This window comes from Eulemur rufifrons, chromosome 6, assembly GCF_041146395.1.
Source record: "Eulemur rufifrons isolate Redbay chromosome 6, OSU_ERuf_1, whole genome shotgun sequence".
NCBI lineage: Eukaryota > Metazoa > Chordata > Mammalia > Primates > Lemuridae > Eulemur > Eulemur rufifrons.
This window is the reverse complement of record NC_090988.1, coordinates 76,335,174-76,352,506: the sequence shown is the minus strand read 5'-3', so window position 1 is coordinate 76,352,506 and position 17,333 is coordinate 76,335,174. Positions and strand designations below refer to the sequence as shown.

At 38.4% G+C, this 17,333-nt stretch overlaps 1 pseudogene; it reads right to left on the bottom strand.

The window, feature by feature from the left end:
• Positions 1-2,695, bottom strand: part of LOC138384914 (follitropin subunit beta-like) — a 64,472-nt pseudogene extending 61,777 nt beyond the window's left edge.
• Positions 2,696-17,333: the final 14,638 nt, after the last annotated feature.

The window sequence follows — 17,333 nt, the reverse complement described above, 5'->3', positions numbered from 1 at the left end:
TTGGTGAAGCATCTGTTCAGTAACACAAATCTATAGAGGGTAGCAATTTATTAATAATAACATAGTTAAGAGCAAAATCGTTATGGTCAGAAAATTCTAGGTTCAAATCCTGACACTATTTATTAACAATGACCTTGGGAAAGGTATTTAGCTTCTCTAAGCATTACTTTATTTTACTGTAAACATTGGGATAAAAAACATAGCATTGTTGTGAACATTAAGTATGCTAAGAATTACTCATTTGTCTCTGTTTACAGCTGTAATTTCCACACTCTACAAGTAAGGGCTGTATCTTGTTCATGACCTTATTTTAGAGCACAGAAAAATGTTACAGATTAATCCCATAAATATTTGATGAATGAGTGACAACATATAAAATACTTCATATTGTGTTTGCACATAATAAGCCCATAGTCATGGTTATTTTGAGTTTCTTTTCATCTCAGGAAGTATAATATTGTTACAGTCAGCTAATTCTTCATTGATAACAGCAGCTATCTGTTATAAAAACAAACAACCCAATTAGGACTGGTGTACTTAATGTAGGTACAATTTGTTAACAGTCCACCCCTTGATGGATATTGATAGAGTCAGACTCTGTGTCATATGCAATTTCATGCTGATATTAGAAATGACCAATTAGTGATTCAGATGACATTTCTCTCAACAGGACACATTTCCATGGATGGCTGAACACATGAATGCATTCGAAATAGAATTAGCACCACATCTTGGTTGTCTCCATTATGAAATGTGAATGAAGGCAGACGTAAGTCTCTTCCCTAATGTATGTATGGCTCTGGTTTCCATGGTCCTTAAAAAAATTTAGAGCAAGCAGCCCATTCCAAAAAGCTAATTAGAAAATGGGCTGCTTGTGATTAATAGTTGTTGGATTCTGAGGAACAGGTGCTTGGACACTCTTGGCTCTAGCTTTATAATTATTTATTAGCTATTAAATAATCAGGCCAGAGGTAAAGCTCAGAGGCTTTGTAAAGCCATGTTACCCTTACCTGAGGGGACACACACAAAAAGAATTAGTGTGTGTTTCTTTGACAAAGTAGTATAAACATTTTCAGGGAAATCAAAATATTAGCATTCCACTCATTTCTTAAGTTAAACATTTGAGGATCTGCAATCCAAGGGGGGGCAAAATGTCAAACTCCATTTTTCCAGCAATTCACGGTATAGCATCTGCTGACACGTGCAGTGTGTGGGGAGTGGGGCTGCCCCGCTGGTTGGTGATGTCACGGCAGATGCAGAAGGCTGGCTGCACACATGCTGTCGTTTGAGGGCTGACGTAGGAACTCAGTGGCAATCTCAACCTGCCCCTCCTCTTCTCACCTAATCTTCTCGGACTGGCTCAAGCAACAGAAATTCCCATCTTTACGTACACTTGACTTTAAGTTATTGAAATCTTCTATTAGAATACAAATATGTTAAATGAGGAACTATTTTTTATTAGCAATTGATTTTTTAGTCACTGATAATACCATTGTAGGGTTTTTTTTTTTTTTTTTTTTTTTTTATCTTTAAAGTAAAGGCATGAGCTTTGGAATTAGAAAGATCTGAGTTCAGAACCCAACTTTGCTACTTTCCAACTTGGCACATCATCCAGAGGTTCACATTTTACACTGACAAGAATGCCGAAATTGAGCTATTCCTGAGAGAGGAAGCTTAAGTCTTTACTAAGTGATCAAATATGCTCTTCCTTATTGATTCCAAATGCTATCCATGCCTCATACCAGGGAATGTACATTTTGGAAGTCTTGAAAAATTTGAAACAAGATTAACTTCAGCAGCTTCTGAAGAATTACCTTCATGAAATTCTGTTTTCATGTTATCTGTTGGTTTTTATAGAAAGTTACTACATACTAAAGCTAGCTGTTAAATTGGCTTGGGAAAATACTGTCTTCTCTGTCACTTCCTGTCTCCTATAAGATGAAACCACATTAAAAAAAAAAATGTCTTTCAGAATCCAGTACAAAAAACACTTTGTTTTTTCCAAGCAACTGGTATGCTTACTTTTTCCTGATGTTGAAAAATATGTATTTTGCTTTTCATTTGGCTACCAGGGATTTTAGAGTCACTGTTAAAGATAAATTCTATAGATTATGTAGCCCTTTATGACCAAGAAATTTGTTTCATTTGGTCTTAACATTTCTTCTCTTATTTTTATTTTTTTTACCTCATTCCAATTATTTGTTTCTATTTATACTTATTGTATTTTATGAATTCCAGTTGTAAACTGATTTAAATTCTTTATACAAATGAGGCAGGAATCAATATATAACTACAATAACAAATATAGTAAATGGATTCTATTTTATCTGGTGTATTACAATTTTAAAAAAAGAAATCTTCTAACACTTATAGGAAGTGGTAGGTAGGTGGGGAGGACTGTCAAACAAGATGTATCAATTGTCTGTTGCAACATAACAAACCACTCCAGTTCAAGTAGCAACCATTATATTAATATTATTTCCCATGAGTCTGCACATTAGCCAAGCAGTTCTGCAGGCAGCTGGTTAGTCTAGTGAGTCCTCCCTCATGTGTCTGGCAGTTGTCAGGCTGAGTGGGCTAATGGGCCTCACCTGGGACAACTTGTTTCTGCTTCATTCACTCTCGCATCCTCCGTGATACTAGCTTGGACTTCTTCACAGGTGGTCTCAGTGCAGCAAAAGCAAATAGGTGACATTGAGCAAGCACTTTTCTTTCTTCTGCTTGTAACATTTTCTAATGTCCCTTGACCAAAGCAAATTACATAGCCAAGGTCATATTTAAAGGGTAAAGAAGTAGATTCCACTTCTTTATGGGAAGAATGGCCACATTTCAAAAAGACATGAACACAGAGATAAAAATAATTTGTAGCCAATTGCAATCCACCCCAAGAAGTCATGATTAAATAAAGACTAAAAGATCTTCAATAGAAAACAAATAGTAATCAGTTATCAGGTTTACTAAGTACCTACTGTGTACAAGGTAGTATTTGTAAAGCATTTGGTTTAGAGGAAGGAGGTTGTTTTAACTACAGAATTTGAGAGTCAGTGACAGCATTTACCATGACATTGTCTGGGCAGGATTCCATGTTTCTGCTTTATAAATTCATCAACTCCAGTTCTCCCTTCTCTGTTTCAAGATAGGTCTTGGCATTTGGGCAACTGAGAGCTGCTAGAAGATTAAGTAGTTGGAGTAACAGACTGTGAAATTTTCAGGATACTATAGATGAAAGAAATCTGTTATGATTTCAGGAAGTTGCAGCTATGGAGTCTAGTCCATTTATGTGTTACTATAAAGGAATACCTGAGGCTGGGTAATTAGTTTATAAAGAAAAGAGGTTTATTTGGCATATGGTTCTGTACACTCTGTAAGAAGCATGGCACCACCATCTGCTTCTGTTGAGGGCTTTAGGTTACTTCCACTCACAGTGGAAAATGAAGGGGAGCTGACATGTGCAGAGATCACATGGTGAGAGAAGCAGCAAGCGAGAGGAGACATGTGCCAGGCTCTTTTTAACAACCCGCTCTCTTGGGAACTCCTAGAGCAAGAACTCACTCATTACCGAGAATTCACTCATTACTGGGAGGACAGCACCAAGCCATTCATGAGGGATCCACTGCCACGACCCAAACACCTCCCATTGACCTTACCTCCAACACCGAAGATCAAATTTTTACATGAGGTTTGGGCGAGTCAAATATTCAAACTATAACATGTGATTTTGCTTGGTGGACGATTAAAGGATCTGCCAGTATAGGGGTGTGGGAAATTAAAATTAACCATAAACAGTCTATTGTCTTTTCTCCTTTTGTGTGTTAAAGAGTCATAGGATCTCAGAATTGGAAAGAGTGTTAAAAGGTTCTAGAGTTATGTCCAGTTGCCTCGTTTGGTTTCTGACTAAAATGTGAACACCTGCTTCTTCTAAGTGGGCAGCAAGCCAGTTCTGGTTCCTGACTCACCTGTATCCCCCTGGCTTTGAAATTGTCTGTACCAACGTTGCTTCCAGACCATTTCTGGTGTTCTCACTCTCACTGAATGGGGTGGGCCTGGGAGTTCTGCTGATGAATTCTTAAAGAACAAGGGGAAGGAAGGGGAAAAGGATAATCTATCCCTTTATTATTGGGTCAGTCAAGGAGAACTTCCAGTTCAAATCCAACATTTACTGAGCACTTACTCTGTGCCAGAAACTATGCCAGATGATTACACATATCTTTGCATTTAATTCTACGTGAACTCTGACCAACATCAAGTGGAAATTCCAGAGCCTAAGCTTGTCATTCTCAGACTTCCGTACAAGCAAAAAATACATTAAAAAATAAGCTGCACCCAGCACTTTACATTTTAAAGTAATTAAAAATACAACCTTTTTCTCTTCAGATACTTTGGATTCCTTCTGTTGGGGTGATGTGGAGAGGTCTTGCATTGTATCCTAGGGTGAAGAGAAAAGATGAAAGTAAGGCATAAACTGTGATAACTGTGAATTGGGCTTCTTTAGGCTGCATTCAATATGCATGAACAAAATCTTAACTAGGCTGTTCATTCAGACACAGAAACCTTGATGGATGAATATTCAAAATTCATTGAAGAGTTCCATACTCTCTTTCAAAGATAAGTGCCAAGTCCTTTCCTTAATTATAGTCTGAACAAAATAAGATATGTAGAAGAGAATGCATTTTGAATTTCTATTCACTCTCATCCCTTCTTCTAATTACACAAAGCATCTTTTTTATAGGAAATCTAGAGACAATTTTCTGCTTGAGAATGAGGCCAGACTTTCTTTTGCAAGTCAATAGCACAGTCCTTATGTTATTAGGTAGAGACAAAATGACATTGTGTAACAATGCATTCCTTTACTCCATGCCTGAGAAGTTCCGAGTCTCATATCACCTTCAAAAACTTAATATGGAGCTACGTTCATTTGGAGGGACTTCATGACTTAGAGAGAGAGGGGTGAAATGGTGGCACTGGGGATAAGCATGGACCAGAAAATAAGGAGAGACCTCATAAGGGTTGACAAATATAAGAAATTGCTCTAGAAAAAAGTCCTCCAGTAAACCGTTGATCAACTGATAGGGTGAAAGATCAATGGCTGTCTAGTTCCTGTATCCTTCCCTTGCTGCTCTGGTAGGGGATACTCTTAAATAGGAGACCAAGTTTCTGGGATTCGTGGAACAAAGAGAGGGGCACATGAACCAAACATTAGAGAATCTTGATTAGAGCACCTATAGCAAGTAAGAAAGAGATATAAAAAAAAATTAAACAACCTGACACAGAAAACCAAAGGGCAAACATATAAAGAAATAGATCCCTGGGAAGGGGCAAGGAATATGAAAAGAGTTGTAGCAAATTAAGGTTACTATCTGTCCTAGGCACCAGGGTATGTCTGTGCATGATTAGGATCACTGCTCCATGGAGTGGGGAGGGAGGAGGGATGCTTAGCTGATGCAAGTCACCTTTAACATTTATCAAGCAGATAATGGTAAGCAAAAAGGGAAAACACAGACAGTAGACTGGGAAGTGAAGCCAAGAATCCAGAAGGGTAATCTAGTAGGTCATAAGTGGGCAGTGAAGTAGGTGAAAAACAAACAGGAAAAATGATGTGAGTTTCCAAACAGGGCAAGTAGAGAGAGTGTGGGGGAGGACCTATTAAAGGCCAGTGTGGGAAAGAGGTTCACTGCAATAGCTAACAGTTACTGAGTACTTAGTGCATATTAGGTTCTGTCAAAAGCAATTTACATTCAGTTATTCCTCGTGAATCTGCCTGAGACGGATACAATTATGGACCACCATTTATAGGCCAGGAAACTCAGGTGTAGTGAGGATAAGTAGCCTGCCCAAGATCACGTGGCTAGCTAAGAGGAACACTTAAATAAACATGTAAGCAAGTTTTAGGACTTTATTAATTGCTTTATAAGGAGTTATAATATCCCAGATATCTATTTTGTTCAGTAGGTTTTATCAATGTTTGTGAGAATGTTTGTGAGACAGAGTTATCACATTAGGGGACCAATAGGGAGGAATGAGTTGGGAGTAGTGAGGCCAGGGTTTAGGGAACCAATGTGGTGGTGAAATGCCTACCTCTTCTTCCTGAAAGGATCATCTGCTCAAGTCTCTATGTCTAAAGGGAATTAGGGTGTTCATGGTGTCCTTAGGGGTTGGTCAGCATCCATGGATTCCAATCAAGGAAGTTGGATTCCTTGAGCAGTTTCAGTGCAAGGCGAGGCAGCCCATTTGGGTTAATGCAGAGCCTAAGCTAATCAGCTGTGCAAAGGCACAAATCCACCCTTATAGGTAGAAAACAGGTAGAGATTCAGGGACACAGCCTGGTAAGAGGTGGCCAGCTGAAAGCAAAACACCTACATTTTAAAATCAGACTTGGTTTTGGATTCCAGCCCTACTTATTATTAGCAAACTACTTAACTACTTGGAGCTTCAGTTCCTACATCTCTAAAATGGTCATAAAATGCTGATGTTTCAGATTTGTCATGAATATTTTTAAAAAGATAATGTGTGTAAAGCAGTTAATTTCTGATGCACAGAAGAGGCTCAGTAGGGTAGTTATTATATTATTCTTACTATATGATGATGATAATGTTGATCACTGTGATTTAGAGCTTCATGAAAAGCATTCTATAAACGAGAAATAGAAATGAGATGGTATTGGGAAGTGTATACATAAATCTAGCTGTTCTGCTGGAGTACCTGTGGAGGGGTTTAATAGTGAGGTCAGCCTGGAAGGCAGCTCAGTGTTCAAACAGTGGTATCTGCACACTCAGCTCAGGGAAGCAGATGAATTCTAGCCTTACATTCACCTGCATCATGGGTAGTAGAGAATCTCCCATGATAATACTGGTCCGGTTCTCATTTGTTCAGAAATGGAGAGGCATTGGCTGCAGGCAATAGGCTTCAGTACCCACAATTGGCCAGGGCAGGGCCAGGAGCAGGCAGGGACTAAAAGCCTTGCTCACTCACGTTTCCTGCTGTACAGCAGGCCTTCCACTAAAGAATATGTTGGCATTTAATAAATAATGACAAACAGTATCTCAGGTAGCATCACTTGTGTGGCATTTTTAAATAACTCAAAGGACTTGCTGAAGGTGGTATACTGGTCTGAGACAATTGCTTGCAGCAGGCTTGTATATCTTATCACTTCTTTGGTTCACAAACAAAGAGTTCTTCTTGAGGATGGATGACATTGGTTAACATTGCTGTAAAAAGGCACAGATAGTTACCAGAGGGATAGAGTGGAAAAAGAGGAGAGAAATGATTTATATGATGAACCCAGTAAAAATTCATATAATAAATAATAAAAGTAGAAATAATAGTACCAAATATTATTTTTCAATGCTAAGAAACCCATGATTGTGCTTATTTTAAAGGTAGCTGATAGTGAAGAAATTATAGACATCAATTTCATAAATAGTAAAAGGGAAAAATCTATCTTAGTAAATATGGTATCTAATATTTTCTGAGTACTAACTAGGTTCCAGGCACTGTGCTAAGTGCCTTACCTGGATCATCTTATTTAGTTATCACAACTGTGAGTAACTACTAGTTTTTATCTTATTTTACAGATGAAGAAGTAGAGGCTTGAAATGTGTATTAGTTAAGATAGTATTAAATACTATAACAGATAAACCAACCCTGAAATGTTAATGATTTCTTCCAACAGAAGTTTATTTATCATTCTTGTAAGATTTAATGTCGGGGAAAGTTTTGGGTGGGTGCAGTGATGGTGGGGAGGTGAACCACGTAGTCATACAGGGATCTGAGAGATGTTCCACCATCTTCAACACACAGATGTTGTGGAGACCCTGGGCATCAATACCCAGCCTGGAGATGGGTGAGTAGAGCACACAGAATTATGTGGGTGATTTTTATGGGCCAGGACATGGAGTGGCATTTATCAAATCTACCCACATTCTCTTAGCCAGCACTCATTCACATGGCCCTTTCTAGATTTAAAGAAGTCTTGAAAATGCAGTCCCTGGCTGTGCAGCTTCTTCCCAACAACCAGCTCTACCCTATGGAAAAAGAATAAATCTTTGATGGACAGCAGCCATTCCTGCCACAAAATAGTTAAGTAGATTGTGAAAGGTCACATAATTAGCAAGTGACAGGATCAGAATCTACGTTCTTAGTATTCTGTCTTCACTAGAGGGCGAAGTGTTGATACAGGCAGAAGCAGGTGGATTTGTTTGTTTTGCTTTTTTTTTAAGTTGCCTTTATTCTCAGCTACAACTTGAGGAGCTCAGAGAGAAATGCTATGCCTTGCTGCCTCCTTCTTAAGAAGACAAAATTGCCTGGATGATGCATTGTTTTTTTCAGTGACTCACTCAAGATTGCTTTCATTCAGCAAATTGCATCATATCATGAAATAGAGTGACATCTTGAAGTCAGAGCTTGGTACTTCTTGAGGTGACCCATGAGAAATTGAAAATGAGCTTCATTTTCTGAGGAAGTTGAGAAAACAATTTAAAAAACAACACCCCAAAGTTAAATGAAATTTTTATTAAAGTGTACCCTATTTAGTCATTCCCTCCCTGGTTACTTGTGATTCAATGAATTCTATACAGATCGTTCTTCAGACTGATTCACATGACTTGCTCTGAGTGAATTTTTCACATAGTACTTTGGCAAATGTGATGTTAGGAATAATGATATTAGTTGAAAATAATAAGCATTCATACCAGAATCTTGCCTAATTCTTCTGATGCATTGCCCCATTTAATCATTTATCAACCATGGTAAATGCTATCACTTAAAAAATACTTTGTGAGATGGGTACTATTATCATTGGCATTATGCAGGTAAAGAAATCAAGGTCCATCATTGTTAAATAACTTGCCCAAGGTCACAAATTAAGAGGTAAAGCCAGGATATGACCCAGGTGGTATGACCTAAAGCCTACACTATCAGTTACACTCCTCACTCAGGGGCCCACCTGCTGTTGGTGGACGATATACAAAAAGCAAGGTGGAGACATGGGGGAATTGAAAAACCTAACATTTATGGAGTGCCTAGTGGGTTCTTGGCATTTATAAATGTAAACAGCTGCCAGGTGTTCTCCATGGGCTCATAGTCTAACTCTGTTTCAACCCTATTTCCAAAGATTTGCAAAGTTTAGACCTTCACAAGTTTCCACGAGAAATTAAATCACCCTGTAAACTTATTTGTCTGGAGAAAGTAGTTATACTGCACTTGAAAAGCACACATTTGGAAGCTCCCAGATCTACCCTGCCACCCGACCTCCCACCTTGTGTCTCTTATGTATCAGCATTGGGCCTTTCTTTGTTTGAACTCTGGACACCACAATTTTATCTAGAGTCATCTCAGGATAGCAGTCTTCTTTCTATAATACAACGTAATTCTATCTATTACTAGTTGCTATAAAGGTAAGACTTTTTTTCCTTTTTTTTTTACTAATCCTAACATGTATGTTATCTCATTCAATTCTTACAATTCCCTAAGGGTAAGAATTATTATCTCCATTTTGTAGACAAGGGAACTGAAATTCAGTGAGGTTAAAAACTTGCTTCTAATCACATAGCTCATTAAGTGACCAAATGGTGGCTTGAACCCCCATCTCTTTGACTTCAAATTCAGGACTCTTTTCATTACACCATACCTTACCTTAAATATTTGAATCTAGGTTGTGACTTGACCTGAGAGCAAGACAAACATAACCTAAGGGCCAGTCTTGGTTAGGACTGAATCAGAGTCTCTAGAACTAAGCCAGGGTCAGTCAAGGGTAAAAACAAGTCAAGGGACGGAGAGGACACATTTGCCTCAACTAAGAAAGTTTGGGAGTCAGAAAAGGGTCAGTACTAGAGAGTTGTGGTAAGGTCGGGGGAATCTTAGGAAAGGAGTTGGACAGAAATATCAAATGAGGTCAGCCATGAGAACCTGGACCCAAAGCAGATCTGACTAGGCCTAGCAGATTGAGTTATGAACCTAAGAGTCATCCCACAGTGGTGAGATGGTTGTGAATTTTCTCAGAGGCCAGATGTGATACTGCCAAACAGGGATGAGGTCAATGAAATTCCCTTCTCTGTTCTTTACCCTTTGGATATTTTCCTCAAGTTCATGGATTTTTTTTCCCAGCTTAGTTTTTCCCTTCCTTACCAATGATTCTTTCCTCATTTTATACCATCTTATAATGCTAGACCTTTATAATCATACCATAATCATATTATGCATATATATGCTACCTCCAATTCCAATCAGGATTTCCTCTTCACCATTCCAACAAAACTTCTCTTGTCAGGATCAACCAGAACCTCTACATTGACAGATCCAGAATCAATTCTCCATCTTCATTGTACTTGATCTCCAAGTGATAACTGCCATAACTGATTGTTCCTTTCTTGAAACACTTGAACGCTTTCTTCTTTTGGCTTCTAGAACTTTATTCTCTCCTGATTCTTCTCCTACCACTCTGACATCTTCTTGATTTCTTTACCGTTTCCTCCTCCTTTCTGTGACTTCTAAATGTACCATCCTCTGAGATGTCTTCTCTCCTCTAATTAGACCAGGTGCTTAGTGATTCCATGTCTTCTTCTGGCTTTGAATCCTATTATACAAACAAATAATTTACTGATTTACATTGGCAGCCTTGAACTCTTCCCTGAGTTCTAGTCTCAAAGCCAATTTCCTCCTTGATATTCCCACTGGGATGTCTACCAGGAGTATCAAGACTAAATGTCTCAAATCCTACCAATTTTCCCCTACTCCTTCCTTCTTGTTTCTTAAGTTGAAAACTGTGGAGTCACCCACCCATGACTTCTGCATTTCCTTGACACCCCAAATCTAAACTCTTGGCAAATCCTTTCCCCCTGACCTCAAATACATGCAGACTCTGACCACTTTTTCACCATCTCCAGTATTGCCAGTGTTGTCTAAGCCAAAACTACTTCACCTGGGTTTTTAGAGAACTTCCTAAGTGATATACTTCTTTTCATAATTTGTCCTCCCCATCCCCCCAAGTCTTGATATAGAGCCAGAATCGTCATTTTAAAACAAAAACTAAATCATGTCTCTCCTCTGTCCAAAACCCTCTAATAGCTTCTTCCATCAAGGTAAAAGCCAAGTCTTTATAGTGGCTACATGGTCTGACAGTCCTGAGTATCTGTTGTCTCTCTGTGCTTACCTCATCCTCTTCCGCCTCATTTCCTCTACTCTTGCCACACTGACCTCCTTGTCATTCCTCAAACACCAGGCATGCTGCACTTCAGGGCTTTTCACATGCAGTCCTGAAATGCTCTTCACACAGTAATCTACATGCCTAGCTCTCATTCTTCTAAACAATTAAATAAATGAAATGAAATTCCATTTTAATAAATGAAATAAAAATGGGCTGAATATACTTCACAAAAAAATGGAAATGACAGATGTCTCAATGAACTTGAGGAAAAGTTAAGGTGATCCAATCTAAAGAACGGAGAGGAAAATGATTTTTAAAATATCTAACATATATGTAATTGCAGTCCCAGGAATAGAGGAGAGAAAAGAATAGTGCATAAAAAATATTTGAAGAAATAGTCACTGAAAATAGTGAAAAACAAGCACACACACTTGACGGACATTACAGTAAGATGCCCACTGGCCAATCCTGCTAGTATTATAGAAGGGTTTTATGTGGGGGCAGGGATGATCAACAGAGGACTGAGTCAATCCTGAGGACCCCAGCCTGGAGGGAGGCTAAAGGGTCCCTAACGCTGGCACTGGAGGGTGGAAACTGTATTTGATGGGCAGTGCCATGGAGGCAGAATTATCCAGAAGCACAGACTTCCAGGGCTAGGAATCAGGAGCAAAAGGATTGTAGTAGGAAGTTTAAGATGCTGAGCAAGAGAAAAGAGCATAGAGTAACTCTTCCAAAGAAATGGAGGCATGTGAGGTGTACTGTGGAATGAATTTTAGAGACACCTAAGCAAGACTGTTGCTGGTCTTTTATGAAGGGACAGGGAGGCGCTTGCTGTCCTACTCCCTTCAATTGGTGTCCTTGAGCTTCTTCCATTTTCCTCAGGACTCTGGAAGCTGGGGTGAAACCCTGTCCTTTCCTTCAGCCAGCCAAGAGGTGCCCTCCCTCTACTCAGCTGACAAGGGGTGCCCTGCCCTCTACTTTAGACAGACAAGGCGTGACTGCTTTCTTGTTTGCATTTTGCTGGTGTGAATTCCAGCCTCCCATGCCTCCCCTGTCTTGTCTTATTTTCACATAGATCTCTCTGAGTGACCCAGCTGGGTCTGGTATCTCTACTGTTTATAAAGCTTGTGTGTGCATTGTCACAGCTAAGCCTTCAATCACCTTCTGTGAAAACAAAGTTGTTTTCTGTGTTTGGAGCTGAACTGGCTTTGCCATGCCACTCTGGATGTGGTCATAAGTTGTTGTTTTGTCCATATTCTGACCCATATTCCTGCTCACTCTACTCCTCGACCCCTCAACCCTCCTTCGCTCACAGCTTGCTGTCCATGATAAGTAATTGTGCTCAGGAGCCAAGACTGTCACTCTCTTTCCTATCTTCTTTTACTTGCTTTTGGTTTTCTCCAGGTCAGAAAACATGAAAATGCTGTTCTGCTGGGGAAGTGAAAGTGGTTTAACTCTTTTGTAGCTTACCTTGTGATCTGACAGAAGTCTAAACAGTTAAAGTTATTTGTTAAGGTGCTTTGAAACTGATAATTAAGAATGGAGATCGGATTGATGCTTTGGAGCTTAATTATTCCAAAATAATCGTTACATGAGAAAAATGAGGAAATATGAAATTTACTTTTAAAATATATGATTCTCCTAAATGCTGAGGAAAAAAAAAGAAATAATAGCTTGTACACTGAGGGACCATGACCCAATACCATACCCAATTCTGTTTCTCTCAGCCTAACCAACAATTCCCCTCAGGGCCTCTCTGTAAGAACCCTGGGATGTTCATGAGTTATAAGCCTGGTCTGGGCACCAAGTAGTGTGTGTTGCTATTTATTAGTCCAGTTTCAGCCCCTCTGGGTTCCGGGGAGACAATGGGCCACATTGCCCTTTCATTAGATGTCTCATGTTTCTGGAAAGGTATAGGGTAGATCAACTCAAGATTATCCTCATCTTTGTTTTACTTCTGTTCTTATAGCTACCCTCTTCTTGTTCCTGCCTCTCCTCCCAGTTATCGACATTGTTTTTCCAACCAGAAGTTAAGTTTCCCTAAGGATATGATTCTAGGCCAGGAGAAAGAGCTGTTTTGTTGCCCTAAGGAAGCAACAGAAAAATCAGACTATAGTTACATCAGCCTATTGAGAGGAAAATGTTCCTTAAGACTTCCTGAGATGGCAAATTTAGGGAATATCTGTATCTGCATTCCTATCAATATCTATTCCAATGCCTACCCAACTGCTTGTTTTTCTTGTATAAATGGCCAACTTACATAAGAAATTATGATAAGAACAAATTCATTTCTCTGGGTCATTTTTAAACTTGTATTGGAAAAAAAAACGTAGCTTTCCTTTATTTCCTTTTTTATTTTTATCTTAATGTGCCACATAGTGTAATGGTAGGAACATGACAGCAGAGAGATTTAATTTTTACACTTAAGAGATTCATTTTGGTACAATTTGATGCATCATAGTGAACTGAGAATCATGTAACTGTGTACTTTAGCAGCAATATGAAAAATTCTAAAAATGAATTTTCAGACACAAAATAGTACATCATAGTAAAATTGCTCTTATGAAAGATAATATTTTCCCTTTCCTAAATGAAAAACGTATGAATAATCTGTTTCAATTTGTAAAAAGTAAAAGAAAGATTTGTTTTAAATCAATGCCACTCAGAAATAAATTTGGATAACTGCAATATTTGTGAGTATAGAGACATTTTAGTTTTCCAGTGGTATTTTAGCATTTTCTTAAAATCCCTTTTTTAAATTTCCCTCATATATTAAAATGTTAAAAAAGATTCAGGGAACTAGGAAAGTAGAATAGATTCTAATGCATAATCTATCCCTCCCTTTTATTTCTAGCAATTTCTTCATAGATTTTGGGGTGACAGAAGGTGGAAAGGAACTAACTTTTATCAATAGCAGCTCTCTGCACCAGGCTGTGTGCCAGGCCTTTCCCAGATTATCCCATTTCAGCTTCACAAATTGTTTAGCAGGTCTTATTATTTCCATTTTTCATCTGGAGAAACCCAGGTGCAAGTCCACACAGCTGGTAGGTGAAGGGCTAGGATTTAAAACTCAGACTCTTGGGTTTCAAAATGTTTTCTCAATACTGTACTGGTTTTTGCCCTTCTTCTACGCCAGGGTATAATCACTGAAAGTTAATTTACTCTTCAGGGTGAATCCCAATTTAATGAGCTCCAAAGGACATCAAAATTGTTAACCTGTAAACATCCTCATAAAAATGCGGTTTAATGTGAAATAATACAGAGGGGAAATTCTATTTTGTTTATGAATCTTTTTTTTTAATGTGGAGACAATATTTAATATTACTAGCATTTTGAAGTAGATTAACAGAAGAAGACATATGATATAAAAAACAATAATTTGTGACTTCCCTTATAGTGGTGCCTGAGCAGGAAAATGAATTGTTACATTACTTTGATTTCTTTATTTAAGTTTTATTGTGCCTCTATGTTCCAAAATATATCTTAATAGAAGTAAAATAGAATATATAGATAAACAACCATCCAGAGGCAACTATTGTTAAAATTTTCTCCTAGGTTCGTGTATATATACACAGTTTTTTTACAGAGATAGAATATTTTACCTATTGGTTTAAAATATGAATTTTTTCCACTTAAAAATCTCTCCAACATTTTTTCTATGCCACAAATAAATATCTGTGTTAATTTTAGAGATTAATTAGTATTCCATCACAAGGATGTTCCATAATTTATTTAGTCTATGTTGGAAATTTATGTTGTTTCCAGTGTCTTTTATTTACAAAATATACTGTTATAAACATCCATGTCCATATACCTTTGCACATATCCCTGATTATTTTATTAGGATGAATTGCCAAGTGTAGTTGTTTTAGATACCACTTTGAATTTTCTTATTTTTAAATAGTATAGGAGAAATATATTTTGGGGGCAATTGTTGTTCAGAATTCAAGCTAGTCTATATAATGATACTGTTCAGTTTAGGGTAAAAATATCAGCTCTTTGAGGGTAAAAATTTGAGACACTTATGAAATGTCCCTGTTAGAGTGTGAATTCATACGCAGGTGGAGAAAGAGTTCTCCGAGGATACAAAGATTAGGAGATAAAAAAGTAAAAATTTTATTTTACTTTCTTAGAAGAATATACATATATATGTAGAGAGAGAGAGAGAAGGGAAAGAGAGGGAGAAAGAGAGAGAAAGAATAGAGAGAAGGGAAAGGTGGAGAGAGAGAAAGAAAGAAAAGGTGGAGAAAGAGAGAGAAGGAGGAGGTGGCCACAGCACACAAAGGAAGAAGTGGAAGTGCTGGGCCTCTGAAGAAAAGTGCTTAATGCTTTTAAAGGGTAAAAAAATCTTTTTCCTTACTGCAGACTGATAACAGGAGTGGGTGTGGAGTGGCTGTGTTTGCTGCTCCATTTTTTTTTTTTTTTTATTTCTGCTTGAATTTGTTTACTTCATTTTGCTCAGGTGTATTTTATTTGTAATTTATACACTGCCTACATTCCAAGTGATTTTAAGATAGCTTTTTATTTTATTTTCATTTTATTTTATTTTACTTTGTTATTATTATTTTTTTATTTCAGCTTATTATGAGGCTGGCTTATCAGGGTCCTTGACATGTGGTCTGGCAGAGCTGGAGTGGGGAGTTCACACCCCTGCTGTCTGCTCTTCAAACTCTTGGAGTTGAGCCCCAGGTGTTTAATCAAACAAAACAGAGGGCAGTTATGCTGTGAGATTTTTCTTCAGAGGTGCAGTGATGTGCTTTGAGTTTATTTCTCTTACTTTCTGTTTATAGATTATTTTTCTCTGTTTGGTAGTTTATCAATAAGGCCACCTTTCAGTCCCAATCTGAATCTTGAATCACTGGCTTGGTGAGTTAGAGAAGACATTCTTACTTACAGATAAAGACATTATCATTCACTTACATCTCTGTCATTCTTTATTATGTAAACTCCTTGAAAGCCAACACTACATTCTTTTCAAATTTATGTCTTAACCCATATAGTCCCATGCTTGCCTCACAGACCCTGTTCAACAAATGTTCATGAATAAATAAAATCTAGGTCTTGAGTGGATAAGGATTCCTTGAAGGCCATACGGCCAGTTCAAGGTAGTGCTCACATTTGAACTCATAGCTCTTGACTTTTAACTCTGTGCTTCTCAGTTTTACTGGTGCCTCAGCCTGGGTTCTCCCAGGAAGCAAAAGCTGACACAAAAGTGTATGTGCTACTACCCAGTGAGGGAGTGTCATCCCTGGAAAGCAGAAGGGAGGGAAAGAGGAAAGAAGGCAAGAAAAGAGGGAGCATAATTAAGAGAGTGTGTAACCAAGGATGCCACCTTTTGGTATCTAGGTCAACTGATTGCTTGATATTAGGGGATCATTTTCTGGGAGGACTTATAAGCAACAGCACTTCAGGCTATTCCAGCAGTGGGAGAAGAGAGACAAATATATCTGTCAGTTGCAGTCTCCCATGAAGCCTTAATCCACAGGTTGTGCACATGTAGGCACTGAATGGGTTCCTATGGAATGGGAGGTGACAGACAAGACACACTGTTGGGTCGTGCCCACTTATGCCAATTGCAGTGGGAGTTGGGATAAAACAAGTGGCTGAGGGCTCGAGAGACAGAAGTGGTTGAGCAGACTTACAAGGTGTCTGATACAACTGACTTACACACTGATGTACTTAGTGAATAAATATTAAATATACCCTTGTACATGGTGCTGAGTTAGTGCTGGGTGTATACTTGGAAACCAGATGCAGATCTTTTTTTCCAGGAACTACAAATTTAGCTTAACATAGGCTCGTCAATTAAATTCCTTTTTGTTCTCAGATCCATTCCGGCTCTTTCTCTACTGTACTTTGTTTTTCAGAGAACTACATTTTTCTAGGATGGTAGGTTTGGCCAGTGAAGACAGTGGGGGTAGGTTGTAGAGTGGGAGGAAGAAGGGGGCCTTTTCCCTTTGCCAGCCCTGTGGCATCTCCAGCAGCAACTAAATCTCCTCTAGGATTTTAGCTCTCTCACGGCAACGCTCTCTGTAGTTCTGACTCCATGGTCAGGTCTGTCTTCTGGGATCCACTTTTAGTAGCCCTCAGAGTGGTCATAATTTCCTGCAGTTGATAATCTATGGATTGCTTCATTGTCCCCTAATTCTTTTTAAAGCTCTTTTATCACCTAGTAACCAGTTCCTGAAATCAA